General features: G+C 37.4%; 1 protein-coding gene across 1 annotated transcript in view; it reads left to right on the forward strand.

Annotated features, from left to right (window-relative positions):
• Positions 1 to 22852, forward strand: part of SPAG16 (sperm associated antigen 16) — a 1194746-nt gene that overhangs the window by 250712 nt on the left and 921182 nt on the right. The gene's annotated exons all lie outside the window — the stretch shown is intronic.

Genomic DNA, 22852 nt, shown 5'->3' on the forward strand with positions numbered 1-22852 from the left:
CCAGTGGCGAGTGCTGTCCTGCCACTACTGTGGGGCCCAGCCCTTGGGGCGCCCACCGCCATCTTGAAGGCCATAAGCATGCATTATTCAGTATTGGATCACAAAGTTTATATTTCCAGGCTTAATTTAAAATGTCTATTTTTGTACAATTTTTGGGGTTAACTAATTGATAATTTCTCATAAAGTTAAACACATATCCATGTTATTATCCAGCAAATTTACCCCTAATAATTGAAAACATATGCCTAAAAAAGACTTATACATATACGTTAGCTACGGCACTCTTCATTTTAACAAACTGCTACAAGTAACTTACATTTACATGGAAAAGAATGGATAAAAATATGTGGCATACTCTTATAATGAGTTAATACTGAGCATTAAAAGGAATAAACTATGGATTTGAGAAAAACATAACTGAATATAAAAAGTGTTTTCATTGAAAGAAGCAAGACCCCAAATAATACATACTGATACTGTGTTATTCTATTTATCTAAAGTTCATCAACAGGTGTAAATAATCTTCAGAGTTAAAAATATGGAGAATGACTGCCTCTTGAAGCAATAAGGGGAAATATTGCAAAGAGACACAGTGACACTTTCAAAGGTTTTGGTAATGTCTATCATTTGAGGCATCAGTTGCATTTAGACTGTACTGTTAGACAGTACTGTTTTGGATGAATTGTGCTTCTCCAAAATTTGTACAGTGAGGTCCTATCCCCCTGTGCCATAGTGTGTGACTGTATTTGGTTATAAGGCTTCCAACATGTGAGTAAGTTAAAAGTAGCTCATTAAAATGTCCCTAACCCTGTATAAATGGTGTTCTTAAAGTAAGAGGTGATAGGAATATACAGACAGGAGAGAACCATGAGAAGTCACAGAAGACAACAACTCTACAAGCTGCAGTAGGAGACCTCAGAAGAAACCAAATCTGATAACTCCTGACCTTGGAATTCTATCACTCAGAAATGTGAGAAACATGATTTCTGATTATTTAACTTTCCCAGTTTGTGCATGTATTACAAGAGAGATCAACAATATTTATAAAAATGTGTAAATATCCAGAATCCAGCAAGGTAAAATCACAATGTTCAGCATCCAAACAAAAATTATCAGATATGCCAGAAAGCAGGAGATCCATGACCAGAAATGAATGTAAAAACATGAATTCATAGGCAGTAATCTTGGAATGATGATAGAATTAGTAAAATACTCATAAAACCTAGGATGCAGGAGGTGATGCCCCACATGCTGCATCCTTCCACCCATTTAGTTAACCCACACTGAGTTCCCTGACTCCTGAGACTGCCCTGGCCAACCTCTGGCTGGTGTGGGCATTCCCATAGTATCTTCTTCTGCCTTTCAAATGAATAAAATAAGTAATTTAAGAAAATCTTTAAATAAATTTTCTTGTTTTTTTTTCTGCAATTTTAACTCCATATTGAAGTGTTATGTTAAAGTTTTTTGCATGGTGTAAAAGTATGATCAACTTGAATTTTCTGTGTTATTAACAATATTCAGGATGTTAATTCTTAATCATTTTCTCTTTAATTTGAAATGCCATTTTTAAGATATATGAGGGCAGGTATGTGTGAATGAGTATGTAAGTTTATAAAAATATGTAAAGAGAAGAAATGTTCTAGAGAAATTGGGAGTTCTGGTTAACAAACTATCAGTTTCTACTGTAACCTCAAACAAACTTTTTCACAGGTCATGATAGCATTCAGCTTGTTTATATTATCTGGATAATTTAACACACCTAATAGGGTTGTTATGAGGTTTAGTATGGTAGGTCAAGTGGAGTCTTCAATTCTAATATGGCAATTCTAAAAATTATCGAGGGGCCAGCATTGTGACATGGTGAGTGTGACCTCCGCCAGCAGTTCCGGCATCCCATATGAGCACTGGTTGGAGTCCTGGCTGCTCTACTTCTGATCCAACTCTCTGCTATGGTCTGGGAAAGCAGTAGAAGATGGCCCAAGTCCTTGGGTCCCTGCTTCAGATAGGTTCAGCTCCTGCCGTTAAGGACATCTGGGGAGTGAACAGTGGATGGAAGACTTCAGTCTCTTTCTCTCTCTCTCTCTCTCTCTCCCTCTCCCTCTCCCTCTCCCTCTGCCTCTGCTTCTCTGTAACTCTGCCTTCAAATAAAAAATCTTTTAAAAAGATTTTTTCAAAGATTATCTCCTTTTAAAAAGAAGATGTGAAAGGTATCGAAAGCATATTCTATCTATCCTTTGATCTGGGATGTGTTTGTGTTTGTGTCTGTGTGTCTTTATGGTTTGTGTATGGGTTTTATTCAAAATATTTTTGTTTTCATTTTTGAGATTTGGCATATCGTTTTACATAGTTCAAATTCTTTTCAGAGAGATTTTGAGTTTTTTTCTTCTTTTTTTGTACTTAAATTTGATCAAAATAACTATTTGAATCAAATATTAAGTTGAAAAATATGCATATGTATTCAGTGTTAAAGCCTAATATATTGACAATTTCCCAGGGATCATCTTAAAATATGATTAAAAACCAACCACTGAGAGTGGAAACTGTCAGACATTGTTGTGGAATTCTGCTTGATATAAGTTCAATGATACTGTACCTAAACTTAATAGGAGTAGCAAAAGTTTGCACACGTGAGCATTTAAATTTCTCCATAGCCTGAGCTGTTTGTTTTCTAGTGTCTCTCTATTTGGCATTACTACTTTTATTTCAGCATTTTTTGCATCTTGCCTTCAGTTTGGCTTAGTTATAGTCTCCATACTTATTTTGCTGGTGCTTGCTCTCCTTCTGTATCCAACAAGAAAAGAGGCTGTCAATACGTAATGTGCAATTGCCTACTGCCCTGGTATTTGGTATATTGGTTATGCTTGCTTTAAGTACCTCAGGACAGCTGATTCCTTTGTAATTGACCTATTTGACAGCAGATATTCATCAGGTTACTCTTATTTCCAATTATTCTTTTATTCAGGAAGTGTCAGTGGGGCTAATCCACTCATGCAGTCATATTTCAGTTCAATAATGCACTATGTACTGGCAGTATCAGAAAGTTTCATAAAGTTAGTTTCTAGTTTTGTGAGGTTTATGTCTATCAAATTAGGTAATAAATGCAAAATAAGCAATTTATAATTCCAATTTACGATAAATAAAACTCTTACAAATTTAAACCTATTTTCTCAGAAGTAAATTTGATAACAACTCCAAATGTCTTCCTTCTTTCAATATGATCACATGTGTGCTACACAAAGCAGAAAATTCCTTGAACCATGCAGATGATATGTTTTTTAGGTATCAGAGATACTTGGTTTCCCTGTTTGAAATTTTGTTTGGCCATTTTATTTGAGATTGGATAGAATGTGATGATAGAGATCTGTGTTTAAATTCATATCTTATTATCAAATTTACAATGTGTAACCTTAGGAAATAAGAGTATCTTTTTTCTTTCTTTCTTTTTTCTTTTTTTTTTTAACAGGCAGAGTGGATAGTGAGAGAGAGAGACAGAGAGAAAGGTCTTCCTTTTTGCCGTTGGTTCACCCTCCAATGGCCGCTGTGGCCGGCACATTGTGCTGATCCGGAGCCAGGAGCCAGGTGCTTCTCCTGGTCTCCCATGCGGGTGCAGGGCCCAAGGACTTGGGCCATCCTCCACTGCCTTCCCGGGCCATAGCAGAGAGCTGGCCTGGAAGAGGGGCAACCGGGATAGAATCCGGCGCCCCGACCGGGACTAGAACCTGGTGTGCCGGCGCCGCAAGGCAGAGAATTAGCCTGTTAAGCCAAGACGCCGGTCATGAGTATCTTTTTTTAAAGATTTATCTATTTGAAAGTCAGAGTTACATGGAGAGAGGAGAGGCAGAGAGAGAGAGAGAGAGAGAGAGAGGTCTTCCATCAGATGGTTCACTCCCCAGTTGTCTGCAACGGCCAGAGATGAGCCAATCCGAAGCCAGGAGCCAGGAGCTTCTTCCGGTTCTCCCATGTGGGTGCAGGGGCCCAAGGACTTGCGCCATCTTCTACTGCTTTCCCAGGCCATAGCAGAGAGCTGGATGGGAAGTGGAGCAGCCGGGTCTCAAACTGGCGCCCACATGGGGTGCCGGCGCTTCAGGCCAGGGCGTTAACCCTCTGCTCCATAGTGCTGGCCCCAAGATTATCTTTTAATTAAAATCTTCCTGAGCCCCCATAATGGATGCATTTAATGACTTTCTATGGATAATATCGTCCGTATTTTAAAATGTTAAATTATTTTGTAGCACCCCTTTACTAATAAAATAAAACTCACAAATTCATAATCAACCAGGGAAAGTCAGTTACTACATATGGTTATTGATGAGTTCAGCTTTGCCACGTGCAACAAGTGATGCACTTTTAAAGAAATCAGGCCATAAAGTACCTGGAGCAAGGAAAACCTCCTTTGGTTTCAGTTTCATTTCCCTTATCACCTCATTGGCAATCTTAATGAAAGTATCCCCCATGATTTTTCTTGTAGTCATATTCAATGTTTTGCTAATTATTTTTTGTGGGGTCCTGTCTTCATCTGATATCGGTAGGGTAGTTATTGCATTGTAGAAAGAATGAGCAGCATTTATTCATTTGACCTGAATTCCAAGCTTGTTGAGGGTCTCTTCAACACTCTGCCTTCCTCATTTTCTCATAAAGCCATTGTCAATGTGAGCAGCAATGACTTGATCTTGGTTCAAAGCACGATTTAGCAAAGCTGTACAAACTGCTGAGTCTACTCCACATGAGTAAAACCGAAACTTTTGATGTTCCTACTCTCCCTGATCTCTCAAATGCACTCAAGTTCTCTGTTTTGGACAGTGGAGGTCTCACTGCACTCTGCTACATAATAAAGGAACTTCTTCAGTATTACTTTCCCATTTTCTGTAAGGACAACTTCAGGGAGGAATTGTGCTCCATATAACTTTTTAGATTCATTTGCAATACTTGCTACAATGTTCCCAGAATGTTCCACAACCTTGAATCCATCAGCTACTTTGTCTACACTATCTCCCTGTGTCAGCAAAACAATTTCTTCCTTCTAATGACCCCTGAATAATGAGAATGTATTATCCATATTAATGTTGAAGACTTCATTTATTTGAAATGAAGAGAGAGACACGGAGACAGAGACAGAGAGACAGAGAGAGAGAGAGACAGAAACAAAGACAGATAGAGAGAACCTCTGGATCAGACATCAGATGCCTGCCACGGCTGGGACTGGGTCAGGACAAAGCAAAGAGGCAGAGAGACTCATTAAGGATGTGGTGGCAAGGAATCAACTATTTATAATCTATCGCCTGCTGTTTCCCAGGAAGTCCATTATCAGGAAGCTGGGATCAGGAGCAGAACTAGGGCTAGAAGCCTGCCACTGTGATATGAGATGTGAGCATCCTAAGTAATGTCTTAATGTCTTAACCACTGTGCAAAATGCCTTCCCCATGAAATTTTTAAACTAAAGCCAATGGTTGTATCAAAGGATTCTGCAAAAACACCTTAATATTTTCTTCCCAATTTTATGTATTTTTTGTTGAGTAATAGCTTTATCATTAATTTATTTAATATAAGATTTTATAGCTTTCAGGTTTAGGTCCCAAAATCTACTATTTACCCTTCAGTTTCACAATCTATCCCTTCCTCACTCCCTTTCTCTCTCCAATAATCAAATGAAAATGTGCCTATTTCAATTTATATATAGAAAATTTAAAAAATCATCACAGATCATTAAAAGTATATCATTCTTAATTTTTTGACAAAGATTTCAATTTTTTTTTATTTGACAGGTAGAGTTACAGACAGTAAGAGAGAGAGAGAGAGAGAGAGAAAGGTCTTCCCCCCCGTTGGTTCACTCCACAAATGGCCGCTATGGCTGGTGCTGTGCCGATCTGAAGCCAGGAGCCCGGTGCTTCTTCCTGGTCTCCCATGAGGGTGCAGGGCCCAAGCACTTGGACCATCCTCCACTGCCTTCCTGGGCCACAGCAGAGAGCTGGACTGGAAGAGGAGCAACCGGGACTAGAAACCGGTGCCCATATGGGATGCCAGTGCCGCAGGCAAAAGATTAACCAAGTGAGCCACGGCTCCAGACTTTTTTTTTTTTTTTTTTAATTTAGCTTCCGCATACAGAGAGGGCATGAAATATTTGTCTTTCTCGTGTCTGGCTTATTTCATTCAACACAATGTCCTTCAATTGTATTCACTTTGATGCAAATGGGAGGATTTCATTCCTTTTTATAACTGAATTATTTCCCATTGTATGTATATATGGGTATATATACATATAAAACATATATATATACACATATATAAACACCACATTTCTTTTATCCATTAATCTGATGATGGATACTATGGTTAATTCCATTTTTTGTTAATGTTAACAGTGCTGCTATAAATATGATGGTGTAAGAATCTCTTTGATACAATGCATTCATGTCTTTTGGGTATACACCCAGTAGTGGATTGCTGGATCAGCTGGCAAGTCTATTTCTAGCTTTTTGTTTGTTTATTTGTTTGTTTTAGAAATCTCCTTGCCGGCGCCGCGGCTCAACAGGCTAATCCTCCACCTTGCAGCGCCTGCACACCGGGTTCTAGTCCTGGTCGGGGCACCAATTCTGTCCCGGTTGCCCCTCTTCCAGGCCAACTCTCTGCTGTGGCCAGGGAGTGCAGTGCAGGATGGCCCAAGTGCTTGGGCCCTGCACCCCATGGGAGACCAGGAGAAGCACCTGGCTCCTGCCATTGGATCAGCGTGGTGCGCCCGCCGGCCGCAGCGGCCATTGGAGGGTGAACCAACGGCAAAAGGAAGACCTTTCTCTCTGTCTCTCTCTCTCACTGTCCACTCTGCCTGTCAAGAAAATTAAAAAAAAAAAAAATCTCCTTACCGTTTTCCCCAGTGGCTGCAGTAACTTACATTCCTACCAACAGTATACAAGAGTTCCCTTTCGCCACATCCCCTCCAGCATTTATTGCTCTCAGTCTTTGGATAATAGTGACAGGGTTGAGGCGGTGTCTCATTTTGGTTTTAATTTTAATTTCCCTGATGGCTGGTGATGTTGATTATTTTTTCACATCTTTGTTGGCCATTTTTAATTCTTCGTTTGTGAACTATCTGTTGAGTTCCTTTGCCTATTTCTTAACTGGATTGGTCCTTTTTTATTTTACTGTTGAGTTTTTTTGAGTTCCTGATATATTCTGCATATTAGTTTTTTGTTAGATGGGTAGCTTGCAAATATGTTTCCTGTTGGATGTCTTCTTTACTCCATTGTTTCCTTTGATGTGAAGAAGCTCCTGAGTTTGCTATAAGCCTGTTTGTCCAGTTTTGCTTTTGTTTCCTGTGTTTTGAGAGTCATAGCTAAGAAATCATCACCTACTCCAGTGTTTTGGAGTGTTTCTCCTACATTTTCTCCAGTAATTCCAGAGTCTCAGGCCTTAAATTTGTATCTTTGATTCATCTTGAGATGTTCTTGTGTATACTGAGAAGTAGGGATCTAACTGCATTCTTTTATGTAGATTCTCCCAGTTTTGCCACCACCATTTATTGAGGAGATTATCCTTTCTCCAACGTGTGGTCTGGGCACTTTTATCAAAACTCAGTTGACTGAATATATGTGAATTGAGTTCTGGGCTCTCTATTCTGTCCCATTTATCTCTTTGTTACTTTGTATGCTGGTACCATGCTGTTGTAGTTACTATAGTTTTGTAATATGATTTGAAGTTGAGTATTGTGATACCTCTAGCTTGATATTGTTTTCTGGCTGAGGATCACTTTGGCTATTCTGGGTTTTGTATGAATCCAAATGAAATTTACATATTTTTTCAAACTCTGTAAAGAATGTCATCGGTATTTTGATCGGGATTAAATGGAATGTGTAGATTGCTTTAGGTATTATACACATTTTAATGATATTAATTTTTCCAACCCACGAGAAAGCAATATCTTTCCATATTTTGGTCTCCTTGATTATCTTTCATAAATTTTGATAATTTTCATGGTAGAAATCTTTCACTTCTTTGGTTAAATTTATTTCAAAATATATGATTTTTTGTAGCTATTGTGAATGATGTTTATGATTTGATTTCTCTTTCAGAAAGTTCCTCATTAGCATATAAAAACTGTTTTTATGTTCCTTTTGTAACCTACAACTTTACTGAATTGGTTTATCAGTTCTAAAAAATGTTTTGGTGGACTCTATTAGGTTTTCCTATGTGCAATGTCATGTCATTTGAAAAGATGGATTTTTTTACTTCCCCCTTTCCAATTTTGATGATTTCTTTCTCTTTCATATATGCTATTAATAATATTTCCAATACTATATTGAATAAGAGTGGTGAGAGAATAAATCCTTGACTTTTTTCAGATTTGAGGGAAAATGCTTTCAGCTTTTCCATATACAGTATGATATCAGCTGTTGGTTTTTCATATATAGCCTTTATAATGTTAAGGCTATATATCTTCTGTATGTAATTTTTCAATATTTTGTACTACTTTGAAAAGTATTGGAGTTAGTTCCTCTTTAACTGTTTTGTTGTATTCTGTAGTAATATCATCAGGTCCTGGTCTTTTTCTTGATGGGAGAATTTTTTTTTTAAGATTTTATTTATTTTATTTGACAGTTAGAATTACCGACAGTGAGAGGGAGAGACAGAGAGAAAGGTCTTCCTTCCGTTGGCTCACTCCCCAGATGGCTGAAATGGACAGAGCTGCACGGATCCAAAGCCAGGAGCCAGGCGCTTCTTCCTGGTGTCCCATGTGGGTGCAGGGGCCCAAGGACTTGGGCCATCTTCCACTGCTTTCCCAGGCCATAGCGGAGAGCTGGACTAGAAGTGGAGCAGCCAGGACTAGAACTGGCACCCATGTGGGATGACAGTGCCACAGGCGGAGGATTAACCTACTGCACCATGGTGCCGGCCCCAGATGGGAGATTTTTAACTACAACTTCAATGCCATTGCTTATTATGGATCTGTTTAGATTTTTTATATTTTCAATTTATTTTTGGTAGATTATATGTATCCAGGAATTATCAATTTCTTTGAGGTTTTCTACTTTTTAGCATATAATTATTCATAGGGGTTTCCTAAGATCCTTTGTGGTGTCAGTGTAATGTCTCCTTTTTCATCTCTAATTTTATTTGGTTGAAGTTTCTCTTTTTTGTTTTATTCTGGTTAACAGTTCATGTATTTCTTTTCAGAAAAAATCAGCTTTTTTTGATCTTTTGTATTTCTTGTGACATTTTCATTTATTTCTGCTCTAATCTTTATTACTTCTTGCCTCCTGCTAATTTTAAGTTTGGGTTGTTCTTGTTTTTCTAAGTCCTTGAGGTTCATCATTAGATTGTTTATTGAGAGATTTCTCTTTTTTAATATAAATACATAATGCTAAAATCTTCCCTCTTACCACTGCTTTTGCTATATCTCACAGGTTTTGATTTGTGGTATTTTGATATTCAATTATTTTGAGAATTTTTTTACTTCATTTTTAATTTCTTCAGTGGTCCATTGGTTGTTCAGAAGTGTGTTGCTTAATATCCATGAATTTGTAAATGTTCTGTTATTCTTCGTATAGATTTCTAGTTTTATTTTTTGTGGTTTGAGAAGATACATGGTATTATTTCAATCTTTTTAAATTTACTGACATTTTATTTGTGGCCTAATATATGGTCTATCCTAGAAAATATTCCATGTGCTGATAAGAATATGTATTCTATGGTTGGGTGAAATGCTCATAAATGTCTGTTTAAGTTGCTCAATAGTATGGTTCAACTCCAATGTATCCTTGCTTACTTCTGTTGGGATTATCTGTTCATTGATAAGAGTGGGGTGTTGAAGTGCTATACTATTACTATTTTGGAGTCTATTATCTCCTCTTAAGTCTAATAATATTTGCTGTATATATGTGAGGATTGTTATATATTCTTCCTGAATCAATCCTCTTATCAATATATAATGTACTTCTTTGTTTCTTTTTACAGATTTGATTTGTCTGTTTTATCTGATAAGTATACAGCTATCCCTACTCATATCTGATTTCCATTTGCCTGGTGTATCTTTTCCCATCCCTTCATTTTAATTCTATGTGCATCTTTATTTGTAAAGTGAATTTCTTGTGGGCAGCATATATTTGGTTCTTGGTGTTTATCCATCCACCCAACCTAAGTTTTTTTGGCTGCAAAATCTAATCCATTTACATTCAAGGTTGCTGTTGGTAGATAAGAATTTTCACCTGTCATTTTGTTGATTGGTTGCCAACTGTACTTATTCTGTTAGTGAATTTGATATTGTCATGTGTTTTCATGACGTTTACATTTTTTTTTAAGATTTATTTATCTTTTTGAGAGGCAGAGTTACAGAGAGGCAGAGGCAGAGAGCGAGGTCTTCCATCCACTGATTCACTCCCCAAATAGCCACAACGGCCAGAGCTGAGCCAATCTGAAGCCAGGAACCAGGAGCTTCTTCTGGTTCTCTCACGTGGGTGCAGGGAACCCAGGACTTGGGCCATCTTCCACTGCTTTCCCAGGCCATGGCAGAGAGCTGGAACAGAAATGGAGCAGCCAGGACTTGAACTGGTGCCCATATGGGATGCTGACACTGCAGACGGTGGCTTTACCTGCTATGCCACAGCGCCGACCCTGATGTTTACTTCTAACGTAGGATTCCCTTCAGAATTTCTTATAGGCTGTTATGGTGATGATGAATTATTTCAGTATTTGCTGATCTGTGAAATAATTTATCTCTCTCTCACTTCTAAAGGATAACTGTGGTGGGTATATTATTCTTGGTTGGAATTTTTTTTTTTTTCATTTATGACCCTGAATATATCTCTCACTCTTTCTGACCTATATGGTTTCTGCTGAGATCATGCTTAGTCTAATTGGCTTTCCTTTATATGTAATCTGACACTTTTCTCTTGCCATCTTTAGGATTCTCTTCATGCCCTTAATGTTTTTGCAGCTATTATTTCATCTGGTAGTTTTTCAACACTTTTTCCTTCTCCTCTCTTTCAAGAATATATATATAATACAAATATTGGTCACTTCTTGGTATTCCATATTTGACCTTGGTTTCCTTCACTCTTGTAAATTCTTTTATCTTTATTTTAGTCTGATTGGGTTATTCCAAGCATCTGGTTCTCCAGATCGGAAGTTCTTTCTTCCACTTATTCTGCTATTAAAGTTCTCAATCATATTTTTTATTTTGCTGATTGAACAATTCATCTCCATAATTTCTGTTTGGTTCTTTTTAATGATTTCTATCTCCTTAGTGAATGTTTCTTTTATGTCACCTATTTTTTCCTCATTTCTTTAAGCAGTTTATCTCTACTTTTTCTGCATTGTTTTGAGTTTCCTCACAGTAATTTCTTTGAATAATATACTGACATTCCACAGATTTCTTTCAGCTCAGAATCTATCTGGAGAACTAGAATGTTCTTTTAGAGGTGTCATGCTACCTTGTTCTTCATATTCCCTGTGTCCCTGCATTGTTGTCTGTGTGTCTGGTGTAATAGTCCCTTCTTATTTAAGGAATAGGTTATATTGGAAAAGATTTTATTGTTTAGATGGAATGAAGGATATCACTTGGATTGTTGCTTTGGCTTTCAAGTAACACAGAAGTACAACCTTGGAGTTTTTTTTTTTTTTTTTTTTTTTAATCACTGTCATTTATGTCTGTCAGTGACACAATGTTCTAGTCTATAGAAGTTTGTAGGGATAAAAGTGTAACTGTGATGTGAATTTGGGATTTCTAGGATGTATATCTTCAGTTCCTTAGAGAGTTAGATGTCAGTCAGAATTGTGGTAACTCAGGCCTTGTTCTTCATGCCAAGGGACGCAACAGGGGCTTTGCCCTTGTCCCATTTGCAGGCCTGAGTGACGCTGGAGATTGTGGCACCAATAGTCTTGACTCTAGGGCTGAGTGATTTGGATGAGACTTCCCTCAGATCCTTTTGGGATAGTGCAACTGGTGCTGAGGCTCATAATACCGAAAACCCTAGTCCTGGACTGGGGAATGCTGCGTGGTGGACCTAGATTCTTCCCTAGGTCTAACCAGGTAGGTCCTAGTGGGTTTGCAACTTTTCCATTTGTACAACCATCATGAGATATTTATGAAAAAGTCTATTCCAGTTCTCAATATAGGAACGTTTGTTTCTTTGTACCAATAAATGTATTTTAGTGTTTAGGTAATACAGCAGGCAGTTATGATATTTTTGACTTAAAAAACATGCATGGGGGGCTGGCACTGTGGCTTAGCAGGTAAAGCCACAGCCTGCAGTGCTGGCATCCCATATGGGTGCCAGTTTAAGTTGAGGCTGCTCCTCTTCCTATCCAGCTCTCTGCTATGGTCTGGGGAAACAGTGGAAGATAGCACAAATTCTTGGGCCCCTGCACCCAGGTGGGAGGCCTGGAAGAAGCTCCTGGATCCTGGCTTCAGATAAGCTCAGTTCCAGCCACTGCAGCCATTTAGGGAGTGAACCATTGGATGGAAGACCTCTCTTTTTTTCTTTCTGTCTCTCTCTGCCTCTGCCTCTCTGTAACTCTGCCTTTTAAATAAATAAATAAATCTTTAACAGAAAAAACACATGCATGTTTGAGTGACTTCCAATGCTGTGATTTAAAAAAATGGAATATTGTGTCTCAGCCTTGACTTTTCATTATAAATGAAGCAACCATGTAGATGCCAGATAAATGAGGAGGGTTATAGTAGTGATAGTGTTTTATGGGTGCACATTCGCACACACACACACGAGAGGCAGAAAGAGAGAGAGGAAGGGAGGGAGAGAAAGAATATGAAAAATTAGGAAGAGATATGGAAGCTATTTTTAATTTTCTACCAACAGTTAAAAGTAAAGCCTGGAGGTGCATTACCTCGGCATCGTTGACACTGTTAACGTGTGATGCCGTTGATTCGGTCAATACGGCAGGTGCCACATCCTCCTGTTCTCATATCTGACACATCTGTGGTTGTTTCATTTACAGTGAGCATTCAGGACTGAGAGTGGGGACAAGAAGAAGCAGAGATCTGAGTGAGAAGCAGTGCGATGTATGACAGTATTTTGGGAGATAGCCTCTGCTCTCCAGAGGAAAATCTCTTAAGCACTTTACCATCATTCCACAGACAAGAAAAATCAAGTTATCAATATAGATTGCGAAAGCTGTATCAGAAAATTATACACTTAATTGCAATATTTATGGTATAGATGATAGTAGTGGTTCTTTCTTTACGGGATGTGGAAAATGCAGATAGTGTGTAGCTCTCCAAATATCTTGAAGGATGGGATAATTTGAGTTAGATAAAGAAGAGTGGAAATGACTCTTTTAAGTGTATAATAAGAATAAAGAATAAGAATATAAGATCCCTTCAACATACAGCTAAAAATAAACAATTGTGGTTTGCTCCTATTCTGTAAAAACTAGTTAATTAGTGTCTTCTTTTGTCTAAAGAATATAGTGCTTTCTAACATTTGAGAAATTGTTTCTTTCTGTAACTTAAATCTTATCCAAGAACCCTTCATAATGAGTGCTGGAGGGATAGTAGGACTTGGGAATGGATAGGAACATCACTTTATGACTACATTATTAATCTCAGGTCATGTTGCCTATAAATACCATAAAGTCAGAGTTAGTTTAACACAGCTAAAAAGTTCTTATTTTAATTTTATTTTTAAAGACATTTATTTATTTCAAAGAGAGGGAGAGAGAGAGAGAGAGAGAGAAGAGAGAGAGAGAGAGAGAAATCTTCTATCTGATGATTCACCTCCTAAATGGCCGCAACAACCAAAGCTTGGCCATTTTCAGGTGCTTTCCAGGCACATTAGCAGGGGGCTGGATAGGAAGTGGAACACAGAGGAATGGAATGGAACTGATGCCCATATGGGATGCTGGCGAGGCAAGTGGCAGTTTTATTTTCTATGCCAGAATGGCAGCCCCATAAGTTCTTTTTTTTTCTGCTAAATAAAATATATTTATTCTATTATTCATCAAAATTTTTTAACATTTATTTATTTGAAAGAGTTAACAGAAGAGAGAGAGAGAGAGAGAGAGAGAGAGAAAGGAGAGAGAGAGAGAAAGAGTCTTTCATCTACTGGTTCACTTCCCAAAAGGCCAAGATGGCTGAGGCTGGGCCAGATCGAAACCAGGAGCTGGGAGCCTCCTCCAGATCTCGCTTGTGGGTATGTGGGTACAGAGGCCCCAGTAGTTGGGCCATCCTCCACTGCTTTCCCACACTGATATACTCATTGCAGAGCTGCCAGGTCCTAAACCAATGCCAACATAGGATGCCAGAGTCTCAGATGGAGGCCAACCGGATCTGTACTAGATCTTTTTAACTAGTTGATGAAATTTTTATTCTGAAATTAAAAATAAACACATTTATATGGGAAGCCATCTCAAACAAATGTGAATATGAAATTTAAAAATGCTTGTTATCATGAAATTTAAATAACTTATTGATATTTAATTCTATTGAAGATGGCAGTTATTGTCAGTTATCATTTTCACTCTTATTTTGTTGTTTTATGAAGCCAAGAAATTATGAATTACCTTTATAAGGCTTTACTTCCTTTATGTCTTTAAGTCATTTAGAATAAAGCCATTATCTTCACATTACAGTTTGTTCTGGGGATTAAAAATATGACCTGTCCAATTTATAAAGAAGAAAAATTAAGAACAAAATATTGAGTTACTGTTTCTAATATTTGGTTACTTCTTTCTTTGCCAGTAAATCCTACCAATTAGCTGTTATATTAGCACAACTTTCTCAATTATTTTTCCCTCACTAATTATGATACAATAATTATGAGAATGTTATAAAAGGACTAGAAAAATAAAAACTCACATTAAGAATAAATATTCCTAATTAAAAGATGATGTATAATTCTATTGAAATTATGAAAATACCAAGGGAAAAATGAGGTGATTCACTATGTATGTCTCTGCTAATTGACTTAATGCTGTGATTATAGTTTTAAATTGTGTTGTCTTCATTTATTCAGTGCTATGTGTTTTCTTGTTTTCCTTGAATAATGGAACAGTTTCTGTCAGAGAAAAAAGAATAAATCAAGACAAAAGCAAGCAGAATAATGTACATAATAAAAATAAAATGAATCAATGAAATATAAGGCAAAGAAATAATAGAGACATAAATGAAATGAAAGCTGGTTCATGGAAATCAGTAAAGTTAATAATCATCTTACTAGACTGATAAGATAAAAGCAGAGAGATTGAAATTACCAATATCAGAAAAGGGAGTTCACTTCTAGATTCTACAAATGTTTAAATGATAAGAAATACTAAAACCAATTTTTGTCCAGTAAACTCATTCATTTAGCTGAAATGAGCAAATTCCTTGAAAGACACAAACTACCAAAGATTGTTCAAGAAGAAATAGATGACTTGAATATCCCTAAGAAATTGATTAGGTTGAGCATCTCATTTAATCTGTCCTTTGTGAATGCTTTTTTTAGATATCTTTTGACCATTTTCCTGTTGAACTATTGGTGTTCAGAAAAAGCATTTTTTCTTTTTTATTTGTTAGATTTATATAGACAGATACGATAGATAGGTAGATAGATAGATAGATTATCACTTTTAGACATTGTAAGTAACTTCTCCCTTACTATTTCCTGTTGAATAATTTCATCTAGAGTGCATTATTAATTTTTTTTTGACAGGCAGAGTTAGTGTGTGTGTGTGTGTGTGTGAGAGAGAGAGAGGGCCGGAGTGTTGCGTCTGGCGCGCTGCACCAATCCAAAGCCAGGAGCCAGGTGCTTCCTCCTGGTCTCCCATGTGGGTGCAGGGCCCAAGCACTTGGGCCATCCTTCCCTGCACCCGGGCCACAGCAGAGAGCTGGACTGGAAGAGGAGCAACTGGGACAGAACCAGCGCCCCAACCAGGACTAAAACCCTGGGTGCCAGCACCGCAGGCAGAGGATTAGCTTAGTGAACTGCAGCGCCAGCCCCATTATTAAATTTTTAAAAGGATGAATTTATCCTATATTAAAATATATCATATTTTTCTAATATATATTTTAATTTTTAAGTCATTCAAATCTTTCCTCATGTCTTGATAAAAAGATTCTCATATATTTTCACTTATTTTCTTTATTATTTTGTCATTTACAGATACACAGAGGATTTAATTCCTCTGCTTTCCAATTTGTTTGATATCTACTGTAGCAATTCCTGTTTATATTGACAATTTTCTGAATTCTTTATCCTATTCCATTGGTCAATTTGTTCTTCACTAAACAAGTTTATTGCAGTAGATTTAAAATATTTTTTATTGAGCCTCTCTCCTTTGTTTTTTTTTCTCCCCAGCATTGTAGCTCTTCATACATCTTTATTTTTCCAGATACTTTTGATTAATCATGTTCCTCAAAACATTCCATATGTAATTTTTATTGGACTTGTGTTGAATTTCAGGTTCATTTGGGGATAATTAACATAATTAAAATTCTAAGTGGTTTTATTCATGCACATGATACAACTTTAGTAACATCTTTCAAATATTTTAATAGAAAGTTTGAATATTTCTTGATGAAGATCTTGCATATACTTTTTTTGATTTCTTTGAGAAGTTCCTCATATTTGTATTGTCTTCTCTTTCAAGAATGTACACTTGTTAAATGTTGGAACTATTGTATTGGCTTTCTGATGTATTTTTTGTATTTTATTTCCTAATTAATCTACTTTTTTATATTTCCCATATAGGTTCAGTCCTTGAATAACTTCATTGTCTTTATCTTCCATACAGTAAACTTGCATTTTAATCTTAACTAATATATATGTAACTTTAAAAAAACATGTCTAAAGCAGCTCTATCTAAACCCTATCTCCCCTGTGAAGCTTTTAGTAACCTCATATCCATCAAAATATCCTGATGCATCTAAGCATTGTAATGATGGCTAGGATACCCAAAATAAACAGTACTCTGATCCCTATCCTAAGGAAGTTCAATGTCCAATGGGGAAAATAAGATAAACAGTACCATCAATATAACATAAACAGTATATGTCTTTTGCCTATAGTGGAATTATTAGAAATTATTAGGGGGACACAGATGAGTGTCTCCTCATCAGGGAGTCAGAAAATTTCATAGAGAAAGTGTGATTTAGGGCCAGCATTGTGTCATAGCAGATAAAGCTGCCACTTGCAGCACAAACATCCCATATGGGAATTGGTTCATGTCCTGGCTACTCCACTTCTGAACCAGCTCCCAGCTAATGCACTTGGGAAAAGCAGCAGAAGATGGCCCAGGTGGGAGACCTGGATGAAGCTCCTGGTTCTTGGATTTGGCCTGTGCCAGCCCTGGCTGTTGTGGCCATCTGGGGACTGAACCAGCAGATGGAAGATTCTCCCTCCCTCCCTCCCTCCCTCCCTCCCTCCCTCCCTCCCTCTCTCTCACTTTCAAATAAATAAACAAATCTTCAAAAAAAGATGAATTTGCCTTAAAGAAGCACTTTATTTCCAATGTGTTCTTTCTTCATAGTATTTCTGTTTTTTGTTGCATTATTACAAAAACTTCTTTTATTTCTCAGAGAATGTTAAGTATGAAAATTTGAAAACACACTTCATTTTAGAGAATAGTTTGAGGTTTCTCTCTCTCTCTCTCTCTTTCTCTCTCTTTCTCTCTCTCTCTCTCTCATACATACACACACACACACACACAATGGGCAGAAATACAGAGATTCCCCCATATATACCTTACCCCACACATGCCTGGTCTACTCCCTTTATCAGCATCCCCAACCTGAGTGATACACTTGTTATAACTGATGAACTCACAAGGCCCATCATTATCACTCAGATTACATAGTGCACATTAGGGTTGTGCATTTTATGGATCTGAACAAATTTTTAATGTTATATATTCACCATTATAGTTTTATACAGAGTAATTTCACTGCCTTAAAAATCCCATGTGATCCAATTGTCCATCCTTCCATCCCCCCAATTCCTGGAAAACACTAATGTTTTTACTGCTTTTGTAGTTTTGCATTTTCTGGAACCATCATTCATATTTAAGAATGATACATTTCATGCAGGTGGGGGAAATTGTATGATTTGGCAGTCCAAAAATTGCTAGCATTTTAATTTGGGAATCTCAAATGTTAAAATCCATAGTTCTATTGTCTCTGTAGAGAATGAGCTTCCAAGTGTGGACCTCCAGGTATATATGTCAGATTTCTAGTTCCCTGAGCTGACTAAAGAGTGCTTGAATTCAGTTTGTAGAATGCCACTTTTCTCTGTCTGTAGGCTGAGCTCCTCTTTGCCTTTCTCTACGATGGGCTTTCTGCTTGTAAAGCCTCTGTGGTTGAATTCCTCTAGAGTGTTTATCTTGCACCTTTTCTTCTAATGAGAACTTTGGACAGATGATTTTCATATCCAATTGTTTATTAAATAGACCGAGTTAATTCCTCTGCTTTTACTTGATCTTACTTGAATTCTTAACCTCATTAAATATACCTAGCTGTAAAAACTTCAGACTGAATATGTAAGATAACATGTATGAGCATGCAATAGTAATAATTTTACTCAAATATTTACTAAATATCAACCACTAGGCTGGGCAATGAGAACTCCATTTCTGTGGATGACAGTTAAAGTTGGAGATAAGTACTATGAGGAAAAATATAGCAGATAAGGACATATGTATATTGAGATTACCTTAACTCTATTCAACAACTTTGATGTATGTGTAAATATTTGTCTCTCTTTAAATTTCGAACTGAGATTTATTTTGAGGGTGCCATGTGACATTCCTATACGTGCATACCATGTATTGTTCAGGGGGAAGGATGATAATACAGTAGGTAGGCTGTTTAAGGAAGCCTCATCCCTGCTGTTTAACATTTCTTACTTGAATATTCTCTTAACACAGAGAGCAAATGAATCAGTGAAAAAATTACTTAGAAATAAGAATCAGACTTGTAACTGTTGGCAGGGGTTGTAATTACCTTATAAGAAGTATGAATCCCTTCCTTGTTTTCCCTGCCTTTGGAGAATTGGAAAATACAACTGTTTAATGAATGCATGGTTTAAATATCCCTTGGAAATTTAAATTGCTGTTGAAAGAGATATATAATGCAGTTATATTCCTTTGTTTATGGAGCTGGAGGAGAGAAGAGAAGGGACCCGAGGCTAATAGAAATGGATTCCATCTCACTATAGAACATAGATTAAAATAATATATTTTTATAGTGGATCTCCCTTCAGAATTCAAACTAAATATCATTTGCTTTTTCTATATAAGTAATAAACCCCAGGGCTCTTTAAAAAATCATTATCAGAAGATAACCTAATATATCATTGATATAGTTTCTTCCTATGAGTATCATTGACAAAATATCATGTTAGCACTTTCACCTTTTTATAGCCTTGAAATGATAAAATTCAAAAGGACTCCAAAAATGCAGTTTTCCCAGTAAAAATAGTCATGATGTATTCTGTATTTTCTTGCTTTTATTTTATGGAAGGGGAGATGGTATCACATACTTTCTTTTGCATTGCTTTGAAAGTGAACATTTATTTGGTCTACTAAAACTAAAACTAATACCTTGCTTTCTTATGAATGTCTTTCAGATATTTATTATATGATGATGGTCTAATTTAAAAGAACTCTCCAGTGCAAGTACTTCTCTACTAAAATAAGTAAACATAAATGTTTAAGTATATTTGCATCATTTTAACCTATATATATATATATATATATATATATATATATATTATTTAAGAGACAATGAGAGGCTGGCACTGCGGCTCACTTGGCTAATCCTCCGCCTGCGGCGCCGGCATTCCTGGTTCTAGTCCTGGTTGCTCCTCTTCCAGACCAGCTCTCTGCTGTGGCCCAGGAGGGCAGTGGAGGATGGCCCAAGTCTTTGGGCCCTGCACCCGCATGGAAGACCAGGAGGAAGCACCTGGCTCCTGGCATTGGATCGGTGCAGCGCACAAGCCACAAAATGCCAGCTGTAGCAGCCACTTGGGGGGTGAACCGACAGAAAAAGGAAGACCTTTCTCTCTCTCTCTCTCTCTCTCTCTCTCTCTCTCTCACTGTCTAACTCTGCCTGTCCAAAAAAAAAAAAAAAAAAAAGACAATAAGAGAGAGACATAGAGATAACATTCTCCTATGCTGGTTCACTCTCAAATACTTGCTATTGCTGGGGCTCTGAGACAGGGCCAAAGAGAAAGAAAAAGACAGAAGGCAGGGTGGGGGTTGGGGAGGGGGCTGGGGAGGGGAGAGAATGAACTCTCCAGTTACCCACAGTGGCTGGAGGTCTGCATTGGTGGGAAACTGGAGTCAGGTGCCAGAGCTGGGGACCAAACCCAGGCACTCACTTGTGGAGGGAGGGGCATCTTAACTACTAGGCTAATGCCCTCTCTCATATTTTTAATGGCTTTCTTTCACAAGGAGATTTTTAAAAATTTGTTCAAATCCATAAATAATTTTCTTTGTGAACTTGTGTTTGTTCAATAAAATTCATTATTATTTTTCTTTTCAAACTTTCATTTATAATTTCCAAAGTACAGTTTATGGATTACAATGCCTCCCCCCCCATAACTTCCCTCCAACTCGCACCTCTCCCATCTCCCGCTCCCTCTCCCATTCCATTCACATCAAAATTCATTTTCAATTATCTTCATATACAGAAGATCAATTTAGTATATCTTAAGTAAAGATTTCATCAGTTTGCACCCACACAGAAATTAAAGTGTAAAATACTGTTTCAGTACTAGTTATAGCATTAATTCACATTGGACAACACATTAAGGACAGAGATTCCACATGAAGAGTAAGTACACAGTGACTCCTGTTGTTGACTTAACAATTTGACACTCTTGTTTATGGCGTCAGTAATCTCCCTAGGCTCTAGTCATGAGTTTCCAAGGCTATGGAAGTCTCTTGAGTTCGCTGACTTCGATCTTATTTAGACAAGGTCATAGTCAAAGTGGAACTTCTCTCCTCCCTTCAGAGAAAGGTACCTCCTCCTTTGATGGCCCGTTCTTTCCACTGGGATCTCACTCGCAGAGATCTTTCATTTAGGGTTTTTTTTTTTTTTTTTTTTTTCCAGAGTGTCTTGGCTTTCAATGCCTAAAATACTCTCATGGGCTCTTCAGCCAGATCCAAATGCCTTAAGGGCTGATTCTGAGGCCAGGGTGTTGTTTAGGACGTCTGCCATTCTATGAGTCTGCTGTGTATCCCACTTCCCATGTTGGATCGTTCTCTCCCTTTTTGATTCTATCAGTTAGTATTAGCAGACACTAGTCTTGTTTGTGTGATCCCTTTGACACTTAGACATATCAGTGTGACCAATTGTGAGCTGAAATTGATCACTTGGAGTAGTGAGATGTCATTAGTACATGCAATCTTAATGGGATTTTATTGGAATCCCCTGGCAGATTTCTAACTCTACCATTAGGGGCAAGTCCGATTGAGCATGTCCCAAATTGTACATCTCTTCTCTCTCTTATTCCCACTCTTATATTTAACAGGGATCACTTTTCAGTTAAATTTCAATATCTGAGAATAAATGTGTGTTTATTACAGAGTTCAACCAATAGTATTAACTAGAACAAAAAAAATACTAAAAGGGATAAAGTATTAAATTGTACATCAACAGTCAGGACCAGGGCTGATCAAGTCACTGTTTCTCATAGTGTCCCTTTCACTTCAACAGGTTTCCCCTTTGGTGCTCAGTTAGTTGTCACTTATCAGGGAGAACATATGATATTTGTCTCTTTGGGACTTACTTAATTCACTCAGCATGATGTTTTCCAGATTCCTCCATTTTGTTGCAAATGACCGGATTTCATTGTTTTTGACTGCTGTATAGTATTCTATAGAGTACATGTCCCATAATTTCTTTATCCAGTCTATTGTTGATGGGCATTTGGAGGGATTCCAGGTCTTAGCTCTTATGAATTGTACTGCAATAAACATTAAGGTGCAGACAGCTTTTGAGTTTGCCAATTTAATTTCCTTTGGGAAAATTCCAAGGAGTGGGATGGCTGAGTTGTATGGTAGGGTTATGTTCAGGTTTCTGAGGAATCTCCAGACTGACTTCCATAGTGGCTTATCCAGTTTGCATTCCCACCAACAGTGGGTTAGTGTCCCTTTTTCCCCACATCCTCGCCAGCATCTATTGTTGGTAGATTTCTGAATGTGAGCCATTCTAACTGGGGTGAGGTAAAACCTCATTGTGGTTTTGATTTGCATTTCCCTGATTGCTAGTGATCTTGAGTATTTTTTCATGTGTCTGTTGGCCATTTGGATTTCCTCTTTTGAAAAATGTCTATTGTGGTCCTTGGCCCATCTCTTGAGTGGGTTGTTTGTTTTGTTGTTGTGGAGTTTCTTGATCTCATTGTAGATTCTGGTTATTAATCCTTTATCTGTAGTATAGTTTGGAAATATTTTTTCCCATTCTGTTGGTTGCATCTTCACTTTCCTGACCTTTTCTTTTGTAGTACATAAACTTCTCAATTTGATGCAATCCCAAATGTTAATTTTGGCTTTGACTGCCTTTGCCTCTGGGGTCTTTTCCAAGAAGTGTTTGCCAGTTTTGATATCTTACAGGGTTTCTCCAGTGTTCTCTAATAATTTGATGGTGTCAGGTCATATATTTAGGACTTTTTTTTTTAACTTTTATTTAATGAATATAAATTTCCAAAGTATAGCCCATGGGTTACAATGGCTTCCCCCCTCCCATAACTTCCCTCCCGCCCGCAATCCTCCCCCTTCCCGCTCCCTTTCCCCTTCCATTCATGTAAAGATTCATTTTCAATTCTCTTTATATACAGAAGATCAGTTTAGTATATATTAGGTAAAGATTTCAACATTTTGCCCATATAGCAACACAAAGTGAAAAAACTACCATTGGATTACTAATTAT

This window comes from Lepus europaeus, chromosome 1, assembly GCF_033115175.1.
Source record: "Lepus europaeus isolate LE1 chromosome 1, mLepTim1.pri, whole genome shotgun sequence".
NCBI classification, from domain to species: Eukaryota; Metazoa; Chordata; class Mammalia; order Lagomorpha; family Leporidae; genus Lepus; species Lepus europaeus.